We start from the raw sequence: 17324 nt of genomic DNA, 5'->3' as shown, positions 1-17324 counted from the left end.
CGAGCCTGCCTGGGAGCCGGGCCGGAGCTCCGCGAGGCTGCAGCCGGGCTGCCACTGCGGCGCCGCCGGGGGCCAGGCTCCTCGGTCCTTGGTCCTCAGGCCTGCTGTCCACGGCTACAAGTTGGGAAGACTCGGATTCGCCTGCGGTCCAGCGGCGGGGCGTCCGGGTGCGCGCCCCGGGGCCCGGACCCGCGTGTGCCGCCAGGAGGCTGAGTCAGGAGCAGGAGCCCGGGAGGCGTGGTCGCGGTAACCCAGGACTCTGTCTGGTGTGTGTGTGGGGGGGGGTGGGGGGGGTGGTGGTGGTAGAAAGTTTCTCTCTCTCTCTCTCTCTCTCTCTCTCTCTCTCTCTCTCTCCCCTGTATAACACGGAATGGGAAGAGTGAGGGGCGAGGACTCTAGCTTTGGTGCAGGTCTCTGAGTTGAAAGGTCGCTTTCCCCTTGCCGTGGTCACAAATAGCCGGGGACCAAGAATATAATACGCTTTTTTTTCTTTTGGAAAGGAAAGAATTGAATCTGGGTTCAGAACGTTCGATTAGCAAAACTTGGAAGAGGAAGCCAGCCCTCTGCCTCCCCGCCCCCACCCCACCCCAGATGCTGCCTGGACCAGTGGGGCTGAGTCTCGTCCGCTGAGGCCGCGGCAGGTAGACGTGCAGAGGAGGGGCAGAGGGGAGGCCGGAGGCCTGCCCTACCCAGACAGGACAACTCTTGGCCGGCCGGGGAAGCGTCCTGCGCAGTGCAGGGCATCCAGTCCACAGAGAATGAGTGCAGTCAGGGAGAGCACAAAGAAAACAAAGCAAAGACAAAACCCAGCTCCTTGATGGATTTGTAGAGCACTTAACAGGCATGTTGCTATGGCGTTTGATCTTCCCTTTGACCCGGAGATTAGCAGCATCCTCCGCACTTTCACCTGGCGCTAATGCCGGGCATTCTTGCTGGGAGTCGGTCTAAGCGTCCCCGACAGCTCGTCGAATTGAGAGCTTTGAGAGCTCGTTGTCTTTTGGTTGGAGGTCAGATGTAGCCAGAGGCAAATCTCCGCTTGGAGGGAGGGTGGCGTCGGATGTTACCTGTCATCTCCCTCAGCGCCGCCCTGGTAAGGGCAGCCTGAGAACCGAGGGGAGTCTCCTCGGGGCGGACAAGTTTTAAACAGCGACGTGGACGGGGCTTTGCTTTTCTTATTCCACTTCCAAGTTTGGCGTTGGGTTCCCTCTCTCTGGGTGGGAGAGTAAACGAGACTCATACCTGCCAAAGATGGCCTACACTGACCAGGACGGAATAGGTAAAGAAACCTGTGAATTTTTCTCGGTTTCTTCAATGCTGAGGTTTTCTTGAAAAATTACAAGCATTTTGGGAGCAGTAAGAACAGGATGCTAGAAATATTATGTCAACTGAGCTTCCTATGTATTCCTTGAATATTTTCTAACTCTTCCTATGATATTATTCTGAAAGAAACCAGAACAATGCCTTTTTTTTGAACAGCTAGTTTTTAGCATTACATTGCATTTCTAGCATATTGCTCTTCTAAATCACTGCATCCTGGCAATCCAGACATTTTGTACCAGTTAAGAGAGATAATTTCCCACTGCTTTCCTCTAAGCTGATGCCACATTCAAGAAGGGAGGAACAAACTATGTGCTAAGATCACTCCAAAACTAATAAAAGCCTGGATATAACAATAAGCAAGCAACGGGCTGTTCATAAAATTGGGTCAATGGGTACTGTTCCCTTCGAATCAAATTGTAGCTTTTTTTTAACAGAAGTAACCAAAAGGCCTGAGGTATAGTTCTGGCCTTGCCTCAGCTAATTGGCTTGTTTTGAATCAGTCTTTGCTTACTAAAAGGGAAAGGTGGATGGGGATAGAGATTCATAATGCAAATTTCAGTCCTGAAATACAAGGGAATGAGGAGGAATTGGGAATTTATACAAGCCCTTGCTGGAATTCTCTTTTACCAAATGCTATAAAATATACTTGCATTCTCTTGTTCCAGTTAGTCTCTGGACTTATTGGAACAGGGCTCAAGTTGGGGAGAGTCTCTAGGCGCTTCTTTGTAGGGCAGGCAGCTCAATTCTGCACGGTTCCTCTCTTGTTATTGGACATTGAAATTTAGGAGGGTTTTAATTTCATGCAAACCAGTTTTTAAACTCCTTAGAGGTAAATGGTCATGACTATTAATTTTTTAAGGATTTAGATAGCTGGAACCTATCACTTACTTCTTCCCTCCCTGGGAATTACACAAAATTAATAAGAGTAAAATGAAGAAGAAAGCCTATGGGTTTCTCTGTAAGGACTGTACGTCCCTAAGTAGAGGTTAAGCCATGTTGGGGCACATGGCATAGACTAAAAGTAGAAACAAGGCCCCATGCTTCCTCATCCTAAGCTTCTTTACTCCTCCTCTTGCCATCTCCCCAAATACGAAGTGGAAGATTGAGAAGCATGGCCCCACTGCCAAAGGGAAGGGATGTTAGCCAATCTGAGCAGGGCTCTGGTCTCCACTTGTAATTCTAATCTGACTAGATTACTTAGTCTGTGGTCAGATGAAAAGCTTCCTTCCATTCACAGGGCAAGAAAGTAATGAGAAGAGATGTCTGGCTTTTCCGCATGGTGCTGTTGGGGTGTGTGCGTGTGCGCGTGTGCACGTGCGCGCCTGCATACATCAGGGCTTCTGACCCATTTGTAGCCAGCGTTGAAGTGGAAGAGGTAGAAAGACCACTGGCCAATGGTATGAAAGCTGACACGGGACATGGGAGGATGTCAAGGTATCTTTTGGCCTGATTCTTGCCCTTTGCAGTAGCATGGTAGACAGCTAAGTTGGTTAGAAAATATCACAAAATAGGCAAGCCTGCACCCTCAACACAGAAGACACAGTTACTACAGGTCAGAATTCAAGAAAAAGAGGAATTACTACCCCCACAAACTCGCCCTAGGGATGAACAGCAGTGACTGATGTTCGACCAATGTTGAGGGGGCTAACATTCTAACCAGTTCTCTCTTTTTTTTTTGGTACCAGGGATCGAACTCAGGTCCTTCTGCTTGCAAGGCAGGCGGCGGAACCACTGAGCTAAATCCCCGGCCCTGATGTTCTAAATAGGCATCAATCATCTTGGGTGGGGACCAGAACCTTCCTAGCCCATTCCTTCCGGGAAATCCTTGTTTGTTCCATGTACACTTGCTGTATGACTTGCTTCCTCATTTGATCCCCATTTAGTCAATATTACCTAAGTGATTATACTTTTAATCTTATTAGTTGAGTAAAGTTTTGCCTCACCTTGAATCCACCTCACTGAGTGGCTTTGCTCAATAAAACACCCTTGAGAAGCAGGGTTGGCGGGCTAACCACTTTCCAGATCCCTTCCTGTCTCTCTAAGAAGCTGTCTTTCTCTCCATAAATTCTTCCTACTTTTAACCTCCGTTGTCACTAGAATTCATTCTTCAATTTCAGAGAGCACAAACTCAGCATTTGGGACATCTAGCAGGTTGGGAATTATAATATTTCCCTTACATTATTTGGAGATCCATAGATCACATGCCCTATATCAGTTTCACCCAAAGGACTTCAGATTCTGAACAATCAAATGAGTAACTCCTGTTTTGAGGCATGGCCAATAAAGAAGAGGGAATGAAGTAAGTGTGGATAGGCATTCCCTTCCCCCAGCAATTAGTATACATTTCAAGGATGGATGTACTGCTCTCCCAGATGGGTTTAATATATACTAGACTTATTTGAATTTGCTTCAGGTCACATGCCTTGTCCAAAAAAATTTTTTTCTCTGTCATGTAAATTAGGCAAGATAACAAGGATTTCATGAGAGTATAAAAATGGTGTAATTGTAAACAGTTAGGCACCCAGTCCCAATGTCTAAGCTTGGTTTGAAGAGCATTTAGCATCCATATTTTTAGGGAAAACTATCAAAGATGTTTAAGAAAATATTTATGGCCATGTAGCTTTTACTCATTTATATAAATCTCCTACCAATTCCTGAGAGACTGGTGAATAAATTATATGACAGGGTATCCTGTCAGCTTTGTATTCTGCCAACTCAATACATTTTCTTCTATTAGCATAGTCCTTCTTAGTTTTTATTTACTTATTTTTTTGGACACAGGGTCTTCCTATATGGTTCAGGCTGGCCTTGAACTCACAATGTAGCCGAGACTGGCCTTGAGTTTGTGCCAATACTACTGCCTCAGCCTCCAGAGTGCTGGGATTACAGCATGTGCCACCATGCTCAGCTTCAGCATACTTTTTAAAAAATTTTACTCATTTTTTTTAACTTAAAAAAATTTACATACCTAAGGCTGGGGATGTAGCTCAGTGGTAGAGCATTTGCTTAGCATGCTCAAAACTTGTACTGGAAAATAATTTTGTTTACATGCAGCAAAGTTGACTTTTTTAGTATATAGTTCTATGAGTTTAAACACACACATATATTCATGTAATGACCCTGGAACAATTTCATTACACTAAATTCTTTTTTCTTGTGCTATCCTTTGCAGTCAAATCCTTTCCCCACCCCTGATCCCTGGTTACCATCTATTCCTGAAGATTTGCTTTTCCCAGAATGTCACTTTTTTTTTTTCTTCATACCGAGGATCGAACTTGGGACCTTGGGCTTGCGAGGCAGGCGGTGGAACCACTGAGCTAAATCCCTGGCCCCCCAGAATGTCATTTGAATGTAATTCTACAGGGTCTTAGTCTCCTGGTTCCGCTACCAAAATACTATAGACTGGGTGGCTTTAGAACCCTAACTTCACACGGGAGAGGCTGAGAGCTCTCACAGGTCTCTTTCACAAGAGCATCGATCCCTTCATGAAGCCTTTGCTCACTGACCTAATCACAGCTCAGAGGCGCCATCTTCTTAGGGTTAGGTTTTCAATATGTGAAGTGTGGAGCGGTGAATTAGCCATTTAGTCCATGCATGTAGCACGTAACATTTTGTGACTCACTTCTGTTGCTCAGTGTAATATGTGGCCTGCATTCAGAGGTCATTGGTTTTTATTGTTGAGTAGTAGCATTTGGTTGTGTAGATGTATCCAAAGTTGTTTATTCCCGGTCCCCTTGGAAGACATTTGGCTTGTTTCCAGTGTTTGGTGGTTGCGAATAAGGCTGTGTTAAATATGGTTCTGTGCGTGTGTGTGTGTGTGTGTGTGTGTGTGTGTGTGTGTGTATCCAGGTTTTAATTGGTCTAGGGTAAATACTTCAGCTTGGGACTACTGCATCTTACAATAGGTCAAGCTTAGCTGTTCTCTGAAAAGGAGTACCAGTTTTACATCAGCACCAGCAGGACAGTGAATCCTGCTTGTTCTGTACCCTTGTCATTCTATTAGGTGGATCTTGGTATCCACTGTGGTTGTAATTTGCATTTCCCCAGTGACTAATGATTTTGGAGCTTGTCATCAGGAGCTTCTTTGCCACATTTATGTTTTCTTGATAAAGTGTAGGTTCAAATAGTTGTGTATCATTTTGGGGGGACAATGTTGTTTGCTCAATGTTGAGTTTTGAGAGTTCTTTATGTATTGTGAATATATTCTGGTGTCAAATGTATAAGTTACAAATGTTTTCTCTCAGTTGGTTGCTGGAATTTTCATTCCTTGAGCCCTATCACTTTTTTTTCTAGAATAAAAATTTTTAATTTTGATGGAGTCTGGCATTATTTTAAAATAGATTATACTTTTAATGTCTTATCTAAGACCTTTGGCCTAACCCAAGCTCCGAAGATTTTTTCACATACTTTTTTTCTAAAGGTTTTATAATTTTACATTTAGATCTATGAGGGATTTGGGGATTGATTTTTAAAATGTTTATTTATATATTTTTAAGTATGTGGTGCTGGGGATTGATTGTAAGTCTTTGACCCATTTTCAGTTCATTTTTGTCTGGGTGAGAGATAGGGGTTAGTATCTTTCTTTTTCTTTTTTTTTGGCAAGGTGAGGGGCATATAAAATCCAGTTTTCCCAGCACCATTTATTGAAAAAGTTGTCTTTTCTCCTATGTATGTATGTCTTTGTCAAAAATCACTTACCTGAAAATATATGGATTTATTTCTGAGGGCTTTGTTATGCCAAAATCATGCTGTTTATGATTATGATAGCTTTGTAGTATGTTTGGGTTCTTTTGGTACCAGAGATCGAACTAGGGACCTTGCACTTGTGAGGCAGACACCAGAACCACTGAGCTAAATCCCCAGCCCTGTAGTATGTTTTGAAGTCAAGTATTGTGATGGCTTTTCTGTTTGTTAAGAACCACTTTGGCTACTTGTTGTCTTTTGTGATTTCACATACTTTTCAGAAGTGATTTTTCTAGCTCTGTAAAGAATGCCATTGGCATTTTCATAGGAATTACATTGAATCTGTAGCTCAATCGGATAGCATGAGCATTTAAACAATATTCTTACAATCAATGAAAATGAGATTCCTCCTCCTCATCTTCTGTACATGGAGTCTCACTATGTTGCTCAGGCTGTCCTTGAACTTTGGGCTCAGGAGAACCTCCTGCCTCAGCCTCTCCAGTACCAGGGACTACAGGCATCCACCTCCATGGATGGCTGTCTCTTCAATTTCTTTCATTAGTGTTTTGTTAGTTTTATTGTAGAGATAATTCACTTCCTTGATTAAATTTGTTTCTAAGTATTTCCTTTTGTGAGGGCATAACCACTGGGAATAAGATTGCTTTTCTGATTTCTTTCTTAGCACTACAGATTATTAGAAGTGTGTTGTTTAGTTTCCATTTATTTGAGGGTTCCTTAGATATGTTTCTATCATTAATTTCTAGCTTAAGTCCATCATAGAATTAAAATGAAGAAACCTTCTGTGACTTAAATTGTTATGAAGAAAGGTATGTCTATGAACCATTATGTGGTCTATTTTGGTGAATGTTTCCTATGCCTTTGAAAAGAATGTGTACTTTGCTCTATTGGGGAGATGAATTGTGCAAATGTCACTTGCTTCAGTTGACATTGTTCATCGTTTCTACATCCTAGCTGCTATTTAACCTACTTGATCTATTAATTATTAAGAGAGGAGTGGTACAGCTTCTGGCTAAGATTGTGGGCTTTTCCACTTCTCCTTTCTTCTATCACTTTAGTTTCACGTATTTCAGCCCTTTTATCTTACTCTTTCTCCAGGTGAGTTGCCCCTTTTTTCTTAGGTAGCGTCCCTCTTTACTCCTGGTAATCTTGTTCTGAGGTCTGTTTTGACTGACAATAATCCCAGATTCCTTTTAACATTTACATGATACGGTAGATTTTCTTACTAGTGGATTCCATATTTATGAATTCTTCTGCCCACTAAAATGTGTTTGTGACACCAAATTCATACAGTTCTTTCACTGTCACTCTCAGCTATGGGGAGGTTGGCAAAAAGTTTGAGTCACGTGACACGCATGGGACACTGGAAAGCTAAGACTGAAGGCTTTCCTGCCCTGTTTCGCTCTTATACTTCAAACAGGGATGCCTCTATTCACATCATTTTCCACGTTGTTGTGCTTTTTGTTGGTGATTAGACTGTTCAACGTGCCCATAGCATTGTGCTTTGAGTGCTGTCCCGGGCTCCCAAGCACGAGAGAGCTGTGATGGGTGTTGGAGAAGCTCCAGTCAGGCCCAAGCTCTGTGCTGTCACCCGGGAGCTCGATGTTAAAGAAGAGATAGCATCTTAAACACCCTGGCTTTAAACAGAAAAACACGTAAGATAGGGTTATATGTGGTTGACAAAACATTGTGATAGAGGCTCAGAGGACATGACTTTATTTCCCCTCTAAGAGCCATGGCTTCTCATTGTTTGTAGTGATTTTTCAGAACCTAACTACTGTGAATAATGAGCTTCAATTATGTATCATTTTCTGTTCCTTTATTTTAAATTCCCTTTACCAGTACATTCTATGTAGGTTTCTTGTAGACAGCATATAACTGAGTCCTGCTTTTTAATAACATCTAGAATTTTAAAGGTGGTTTAAACTGGCTACCAAGTGTTTAGATGTCTACCTCCTAAAATTACTGTGTTTTATAGTTCTCCATTATCACTTAAAATTAGATTATATTTCATCATGTGAGAATTTGAGTTGTTATAATTTTAGAAATTTTAGACAGCATAGCTAATCAGAAAGGAGAAGATAAAAAACACACTATCTTTCAGCAGTAATATTCATATTTTGTGTATAACTTCTCAGTCTGCTTCTGTGAAGATATATTTCCTTTTTTAAAATAAGAGGTAATCCTGACACATTATTATATACCTGATTATTATTATTATTATTATTATGATTATTATATTGGTCCTGGGGATCGAACTCAGGACCTTGTGCTTGCAAGGCAGGATCAGTGGCCCTGAGCTAAATCCCCAGCCCCTGAATATTATTTTTGACAGTTGTTTATACACATATTTTATAATCTTTTTATGCCATTCAAGTTGTCCTCTAGAATTATTTTTTTAAAAAGACAGAACAAAGGTGTCATTTCCTTTTTTTCCCATCTAGATGGTAAAAGTGAGGCTCAGAATCCTAAGCAAGTTCAGGTCACAAAACCAGTACTTGAAATTGGTTCTCCTGTTTCATATACACAACATAGGGCCGGAGATTTAGCTCAGTGGTTCCGCCGCCTGCCTTGCAAGTGGAAGGACCTGAGTTCAATCCCCAGTACCAAAAATAAAAAACAAAAACAAAAAACCCCACAACATAGTTATTCAGTAAATAGGAAGCAACAAACAAGTTTCACAAAACAATTTTGATACAGGGCTCCCAAAATTGGGGCTGGGGATGTAGCTGAGTGGTAGAGTCCTTGCCTAGCATGTGTGAGGCAGTGGGTTCCATCCCCAGCACACTCCTCCCTGTCTGTCATCTGTCTGTCTGTCTGTCTACCTCAATGTTTGTGCATGCACTTGATAAAGTTGGTCTCCTTTAGAAAGAATCTTCTATATCTAAGCACTTCTTCCAAGTTAGTGTAAACAAAGTATTCTTCACTCAGACCCCAGGAAAGTGGACTCTGTCCTTTCTTCCTGAATTCTTCATCTACCCCAGGCTGTTACTATTAGCGATGGAAAGTAAAAGAATGGAAGGCCGAGATTCCCAAATGTTGTTCCTGAGAATGAAAAGAGTCAATCAGTGTGTACAGTGCTTTATAATTTTCAAGAACGTGCCTAGATTGAGAATGAAAGGCAGGTCCAAGTGTTGCCTCTTGTGCTCTATAGATGTGATGAGAATATTTCAGTTATTCAATAGCAATTCAAATATGAAGCATAATTAATGGTTGAAGAAACTTGGGTTTGGGAACACATATGTCTGTGCTCAAATAACTTCCACCATTTCCACACTTAGTGGCATTGGTAAATTAGCCAATATTGTTGATTTGCTCATTTGCAAAATAAAATTTGCAAAATAAAGATCACAATAGGTATTTTCCGGAGTTGTAATGAGGATAAAGATGAAGTGATTACTATTCACACGAACTAAGATATGACATCAACCCTAGGTTTCCGAGGGTTGAATAGATACACAATAGAATATTATACACAGCAGAATATTATTCAGCCATAAAGAAGACCGAAATCTATAGGTGGCTGAGGCAGCAGGATAGGTGTGAGTTTGAGGCCAGCCTGGGCTACATAGTGAGTACAAGTCCAGCCTGAACTACATAGTGAGACCCTGTCTCAAAAAGAAAGAAAGAAAGAAAGAAAGAAAGAAAGAAAGAAAGAAAGAAAGAAAGATTGATTGAAATCTGGTCATTTGCTGCAGAATGGATGGAATTGGAAGGTGTTATGTTAAGTGAAATAAGCCAGGCACAGAAAGATAAGTACCACATGTTCTCTCTTATATGTGGAAGCTAAAACGTGTTGATTTGAATGTAGAATAGTGCTTACTAGAGGCTGGGAAAGTGTCTGTGTGTGTGTGTGTGTGTGTGTGTGTGTGTGTGTGTGTGTAGGGAGTGGTGGTCACAGTGCTTAAGGGGAGGTTGAGAACAGGTGTCAAAGCACAGTTACATAGCAGGAATAATTTCTAGTGTTCGGCAGCACATTGAAATGACTATAGTTAAATAACCTATAGGTATCTATAACCTATAGATAGGTATAATAATCTATAAACTATTATAGATTTTATGATGATCTAGAAGAGAGAGGCTAGAAGGCTCCAAACATAAAAGGAATGATAAGGAGAGGGAAATGCTAATTAGCCTAATTTGATCAGTCCATTCTGTATGTACACATTAAAATATCACATTGAGCCTAATCACTGTATACAATGAATACATGTCAATAAAAAAATTAAGGAAGTAAAGTTAAGGGGAAAAAGATGTAGTGCCTGGCCCAGAGTGAATGAAGTGACAGCTGCTATTGATGTTCCTGTGGTTTAAAAGTGGGACGTCTGATAGTGTGTGCTGTACACACACATGCAGCAGTATAATCTCCAGATGCACCATCGGTCTTGAGATGCACATGGGTCTGTGTGTGGAAGGAGACTGGCATCCTGGCTCACTATGTTACCTGGCTAGAGGTTGTGAAACTGTGAAGCAAATGCTATGTTGCGCTGAACTGATGATCGAGCAGATGTCTGAGTGTATCCCGGGATGAATAAGTTATGAATCACAGAAAGTTGCTGTTTAAAGGCTAGCAGCTGCATGCTGGAAAGCAGATGGCCACCTTCCTGATCTGAATAATTCTGATCTCGTCTAAATATAAAAACTGAATACTTTTAGGTATGAGATTGAATGTGTAGGAACACACAGCTCCCCTGAGTATTGCTTTTATTGTCAGAGCACAATACATTGTGTTTTTAATAAAATATTTAGTCAGGGTGCATTTCTATTTTAGATACTCTTTCACATTCATGTTTTGGGGGACTTAATTTGTCATCTTGTGCTCTTATGCCATAGTCACTTATACATTGTTAGATGCTGTTCTTTGAATGTTATCCAGTGTGAATGTGAATATCCAATGTGAATGTCTTTAGGAAGGAAGCCACAAAGTTTGTTGATAAAACCACCAGAGTTTCCAGCTAGAGATTAAGAGAGAAGTTGGAGTTCACTTTCAAAAACATTGACTTACTGTGTGACTGTCAGCTCCATGTCTCTTTTCCAGTCCTGCTCTAAGTGAGCATCCACAGCAGTGTAGAGGTTTAGAACTAGTTCTCAGTATAGACTTTTATGATGGAGATGAAAAGAAGAGGAGATGTATATCAGATAAGGCAAAGGAGCTTGTGTTTACAGAAGACCTGCTATGTTGCACAAGTATCATATGTATTTTTTTCCAGCAATGAATAACTTTACCAAAACAAATGCCAAACTAAAACTCTCTCCTTAATTTGTGGCTAAAATGTGGTTCTGTATTTCTAATAAGTCATAGCTGGTCTATTTGCAGAAACAAGGAGATAAAAGTAAAAGCCTTTGCTTATTCTCTTAAAAAGATACATTTTTTGCAAATGTAAGGAAGGAGTCCTTATGGTACTCAAGAAATGCACTGAAATTATGCATATCTGTTCTGGATAAGGCAGACTGGTCAGTTTGGATTTTAGACAGAAGGCCTCTATGGAATCCACATCTTATTTTGCCTAAAAGAAGTTGTTGATTTTTATATCCATGGAATTCATTTCTAGCATTTTTTGTATATTTATTTCTGCCTTTCTGCTTTACTTTCACATTTTTGAGGAAATAAAAAATGAAATTTTGTGTTTATTGCAGTGCTGCAGATGAGATTTTAATCACTCCTAACCAGGGAGTGTAGACTGAAATTCCCTACAGCCTTAATTGCAATCTGACTCATACTTTGGAATATATTATTTCACCACATGATCAGGCCATGGTATACAAATCAATAAATAATAGTTATTTTACTCCAAAAATAACATATTGAGAAGAACAATCCTTAAAGCCTTACTTGTCTTGCCAATCTTTCTTGTGCTGCCCAGTGCTAGTTGTATGGAGCTGTTGGGGAGTAGAGTGGAACTCAGCAAAAAGGACACATATAACCCCCCCCCCCCCACTTTAGGGCAGACGTCTCAGTGAAGGTCGTATGCATGCTATGGTTTATGTCTAGATGTCTCCTATAGCCTCATGCAGTCATAGGCAAGACCTTTGGAATGTGATTGGATTATGGGGCTTATTGGTGACTTGCTGGTAGGAGATGGGACCTGGTCAGAAGAGAGGAGTCACTTGGGGAATGGCCAGGGCTTATCTCCCTTTCCAGCTCCTCCACTGAGTTCTGTCTGCTTCCTGTCCACCATGCTGTGAGCAGCTCTTCTCTGCCAGGCCCCTGTGCCTTGCTTTCCTGCCTCAGAGCCAGCTGACCATAGACTGAAAGCTCTACAAACTGTGAGACAAAATAAACTTCTCATTTTTTAAAAACTTCTCATTTTTAAAGTTTTGGGAGTTAGGTATTGTGGCTCAGTGATGAGAAAGTGACTAAGCAAGACAGATTTGTGTACTAGGAGTGAGGTCCTTGCTGCAATGCTATCTGACCACATGGTTCAGAAGCCTTGGAACTGAATTGAGGGAGGAGTTTGGAAAGGTTTGGCAAAGCCAGCTGGAGAAGTAGCCCTAAACTGCTGTTAGTCAGGCTTCCTGGGAGATTCTGGTTGGAGCTCAGAAGGCCAGAATGTTGACAGTAACGCAGCCAGTAAAGACCAGGTTCAACAAGTTTCAGTTGGAAAGGATTCCATTGGCAGTTGGACTCCAGGCCATACATATTATTCTCTGGTGGAAAATTTGTCTACATTTTTCACGTGTCCTAACTTTGTAGAAGATTGAGATTAAGGGTGCCTGACTAATCTGGCTGAGGAAATTTCAAGGTAGCCTAAAGTTGAGGCTGTATGATGGGTACTATTGGGGACTTTTAAGCAGCTGTACAATGAGAATCAAGAGCAAATGTCACAGCTAAGTGATTTTAAAAGTTTTGAGTTTCTCTAGAAAGAAATCTCCTGTCAAGTTGGGGCCTGTGTAGATGGAGCGGAGGAGAGTTTGGTTGCTGAAAGGAATTAGCATTAAAAAGAAGCCAAGTACAGTACTTTGGATCAGGACAATAAGAAAAATGGTTTAAGGGCATGTCAAGAATCAACAAGAACCCATCCTTCACAGGCTTAAAATTGCAAACATGAAAGATTTTGCTTTGAAAAGAGAGCCTCAGGCACCCTGTTTTTAAAGGCCATCTAGGAAATTGGCTTCCTAGGATTCTGTTTCTTGTTCAGGGATCTAGGCACTCAACGGCCCTGCAGCCACAATGCAAAAGGGTCTGCTACTGCTGGAAAGGAAAAGGGTCATCCACATAGTGCTGCTTTTATGGCTATGCAGAATGCAAGAGTTACAGGAAGTTTCTGCCTAGATTTTAGAAAAAGACCTTGGAGGCCAGGTGGAGTGCACCTGAAAGGGCAGTGCATGAAGCTGAAAGTGCAGTGGAGAACCCAGGATATTGGAAAAGCCAGGAATGTGGACAATCTGAGGAAAGCTACAAGGAGTGAGGAAAGCTACAAGGAGTGAGCAAAGCTGGCCCAAGAGAGGTCATGAGGGCTATAACCACCAGTAATGCTGTAGTGATGGGACCACCCAAGGCATTTGGAATTCAAAATTTACCACATTTTGCCATGGGTGCTGGACATGGAACTGCAAGATTTGATGATTGTCTGGTTGGGTTTTGGTCTTGCTTTGGTCTCATTTTTTTTTTTTTGTACTGGAGATCAAACTCAGGTCCTTGTGCTTGTGCAGCAGGCAGTGAAACCACTGAGCTAAATCCCTGGCCCTGGTCCCATTTGTTTTTATTCCTCTATTTCTCCCTTTTGGAGTGGGAATATTTACTCTGTCATTGTTCTCAGTGTTTAATGTCCTTTTTGATTTTTACAGTGGCTCACACATAAGAGTTTGCCTTATGTCTTAGAGGAGACTTTGGGTTTGGATTTTTCAGCAATGCTGAAACAGAACTTTGGCAGCTCTTAGAGATGGACTAGATGCACTTTGCATAAAGAGATGAACAAAGTCTTTTGGGGACCAGGGGTGGAATGTTATGGTTTGTATCTAGATGTCCTTCAAGAGCCTCATGTAATTATAGTGAAGATCTTTGGATGTTCATTTAATTATGGGGGATTATAGCTGACTTTCTATTGGGAAGTAGTGTCAGAAGAGGGGAGGTCACTGGGGGCGTTGCCTGGAAGAGTTCATCTCCTTTCTCAGCTCCTCCCTTGAGCTCTCTCTCTGCTTCCTGTCCACCATGCCATGAGCAGCTCTCCTCTGCCAGGCCCCTGTGCCTTCCATCCTGTCTTGGAGCCAGCTGACTATGGACTGAAAGCTCTACAGACTGTAAGCTGAAATAAACCTCTCCTCCTTTATGTTGCTGGTGTCAGATATTGTGTCCCAGTAACAAAGAAAGTGACTAACACAATGCACCTGGCCTGGGTAAAGATGGAATAGCTGCCTCAGTGACAATGGAATTGGGGATATCAGTCAAGGCCATAAATGAGTGGTACATGGAGGATGCTTTAGAGAATTTCACTCATTTATTCAGCAAACATTCACTGCCTGTCTTCTGTGAATCCTATAGTCTGCTAAATAGTGGGTACTTGGACTTTAAAGAACATTAAAGGAGGGCTGAGGATTTAGCTTAGTGGCATCTCATGCTGTGCAAGCTCAAGGACCCGTTTGATCCCTGGTACCAAAAAACCCCCAAAAAGAACATTAAAGGAATAGAGTGCTGTGATTGAAGGGAAAAGGGTAAAGGGGAATAAAGAGGAGGCATGGTCACTTCTATAGGGGTGGAAATACCCTGGGTCTTATGCTAGAGGGTGGATACAACCTTGCTTCTGCAGAGAAACCCTCTACCAGTCAGTCCCTTAGCACCATGGGGCCTCATCTCATTACTCCATTTGTAAGTGCTGGAGTTGGGATGAGAACACAGGAACTACTGAGGGAGAAAGGGAGTCTGCTGTGTTATGTTCTTTTAGGTGCATAAAGGTACCTTAGGAAAAAAGGTCTCAATACTTTAGGCCATAATGGTACCCTTGAAGAGGGGGCAAGATGACCTGAGAAGAGGCTCTCTGATGGGACCAGGTACATTTGATCGGTCCCCCAACCCTGAGGTCATTTCCCTTTAGTGACCACTGCCACCACCAGGGCAGAACAAGGGCATGCAAGACTTCCTTTGAGAGTTGTCTCAAGCCAAGGTAAATGTATTTTTCTTAGAATCTCTAAGCACAGCTGAGTGGGCTTTCATTAAACACTAGGAAAAATCTCAAAGAAAATTAGCACATAAATATCTTAAAAGGCTTAGGGTTTTGACCTGATCACAGATGTTTCAATTCTCGGTCTCTGTTCTGGATCTCCCATTACCACCTGTGCTATGGCTCAGGGAATTTTGGTGTTGGCCAGCTGGGCAGCTCTGGGTCCAGTGCAGGCTGGTGAAACGTAAATTCCTGGGATGTGTCCTAGGTGGGAGCAGTTTCTGAAAGCTCTCAGGGGAACATTGCATGCATGAATGAACACACAATCATCTTTGTTTTTGCATCATCATCTTCCTATTAAAGTAAAAGGCAAGAGACAATTGTCACCCCACTGCCCACACGGACCCCTTGTACTCTACTAGTTCATGCCCAGGTTGGAGGAACACACCTCCTCTGGCCACTGACACCTCTGTAGAATTGCCACTCTTTAGATACCAGGTGTGGTCTTGTCCCTCTTCTTCATTCGATGACCATAGCACCCAGACAACCAGAATCACAGGGTAATGAGGCAGATGAAATGCTGGGGACAGCCCCCAGCACCCAGACTCCTCCGTTACAGGGGCAGTAGGCTGAGCATGGAGCCAGCTGGAGGGATACCAGCCATGGACGTGCCCTGAGGGCTTAGCAACCATATTGTGTCACCGGGCTGCTTGCTCACCGGCAGGACCCTTAGTGGCCAGGGGTCAGAGCCGAAGAAGGAATGAGGTAGAGCCCACAAGGTACGGGCTCAGGAGTCTTCTCCGGTGACATTCTAAGGAGTGTTTTCTGTTCCCTCAGACAACAATCTGGGTCACTTGGAGAAATGGGGACAGCTGTCTTGGCTCCCCATTTCAGAAGGGCAATTACAAATTGCAAACACAGGACGAGAGAATCGGAGTATATTACCAAATCAGTTTTCCCTTACCGTCAAGGCTTATGTTTTTATTATGTGACTTAACTTAGAAACAATATATATATTTGGTAAAATGAAAACAGCATATTTATTATTTATGTAGTATTTATGTGGTGCATCATCTGAGAATGAATGTTGAATGCTACTTAATATGCTAAGTACCTCACTTTATTTGAATTGCTCCAAGGTTTACTGTATTGCTGTAGAAAGTGATCTTAAATGTATGTGTATATAAGCTACATATAGAAAAACTCTTCTTTTAAAAAAATATGTATTTCAAAATCAATATATGAACAATGACTTGAAATAAAAAGTTGACTTTAATACAAGGTTTTTCTACTTGCTATTTTATTTGAGGAACATTACCTAATCTTTCTGAACCTTAATTTATCTAAATCTAGAATAGTAATAATAATCTCTCTTTCTGTCATATAGAGCTGCAATTGCGTTTCAAAGAGAAACTTACTATTGTGAAGTGTGCTCAACCAATTTTACATCCCATAACAATTCGAGTTACAATTTGTATTTGTTTAACTTTAATTGTACGCTTTACCTGGCATGAGTTTATCAGGAAAACACCGCATGGGAGTCTTAGGCATCTCTCTAGCCCTGTTTAGAGCCCAGGTCTGCTGGCCTAGCTGGAACTGGGGCTGCACTCAGGTGCTGGCCTGTGGAATTGCTGCCTGGTAGGCATGTCTGAGACCCGGAACAGGAAGTGTGGGAGGCTGTGTGAGCTGAACTCCTGTATCCCAGGAGACTTTGCAAGGGGCATATGGGTGAGTTTTAAGGAAATTACTTGCTCTGCTGTTAAACTATGTGTTTCTTTTTTGTTTTGTTTTGTTTTTTGGGGGGTACCGGAGATTGAACTCAGGACCTTGCACTTGCGAGGCAGGTGCTGGAACCACTGAGCTAAATCCCTGGCCCTTAAATGTATGTATTTTAAGAGTCAATCTGCTAGAGGAACCACTGCAGTTTGTCCAGCTAGTTGCCCTTTATCATTCTCATTTCTTTTTACAGCGCACCTCTCCCTAATCCTACATCATCCTGAAGGGGAGACCCCAAACTCTCAGGAAGGGATCTTAAGTCTTAGCAAGCATTTGGCTCGACGGTCCACAGGGCTTCAGCCCGTGGCTGCCCGCCACTTTGTCTTCCGAGGCTGTTGTCATCTCCACGCCGTCTAGGGAGTGGTTCCCAGCCAGAGGAGGTTTTGTCTCTTCTGCCCCCTCTCTTGTTCAGGACACATCTGGGAAATC

General features: G+C 42.2%; 1 protein-coding gene across 9 annotated transcripts in view; it reads left to right on the top strand.

The window, feature by feature from the left end:
* Positions 1-17324, top strand: part of Akain1 (A-kinase anchor inhibitor 1) — a 65230-nt gene that overhangs the window by 23350 nt on the left and 24556 nt on the right. The window contains exon 1 of one of the 9 annotated variants that reach the window (XM_087194526.1): positions 333-17324. This exon is cut by the window's right edge and continues 22131 nt beyond it. The exons of the other annotated variants lie outside the window; for them this stretch is intronic. The gene's annotated coding sequence lies outside the window, so the exon portion shown is untranslated. Of the gene's footprint in view, positions 1-332 lie in introns of those variants that run through there. 9 annotated transcript variants of the gene reach the window in all.

Source organism: Heterocephalus glaber, unplaced genomic scaffold (genome assembly GCF_053883595.1).
Source record: "Heterocephalus glaber isolate CG9 unplaced genomic scaffold, H.glaber_assembly_v1.0 deba00000331, whole genome shotgun sequence".
Classification (NCBI taxonomy): domain Eukaryota; kingdom Metazoa; phylum Chordata; class Mammalia; order Rodentia; family Bathyergidae; genus Heterocephalus; species Heterocephalus glaber.
Note: the sequence above shows the minus strand (reverse complement) of the source record. Positions and strands in the feature narration are given on the sequence as shown.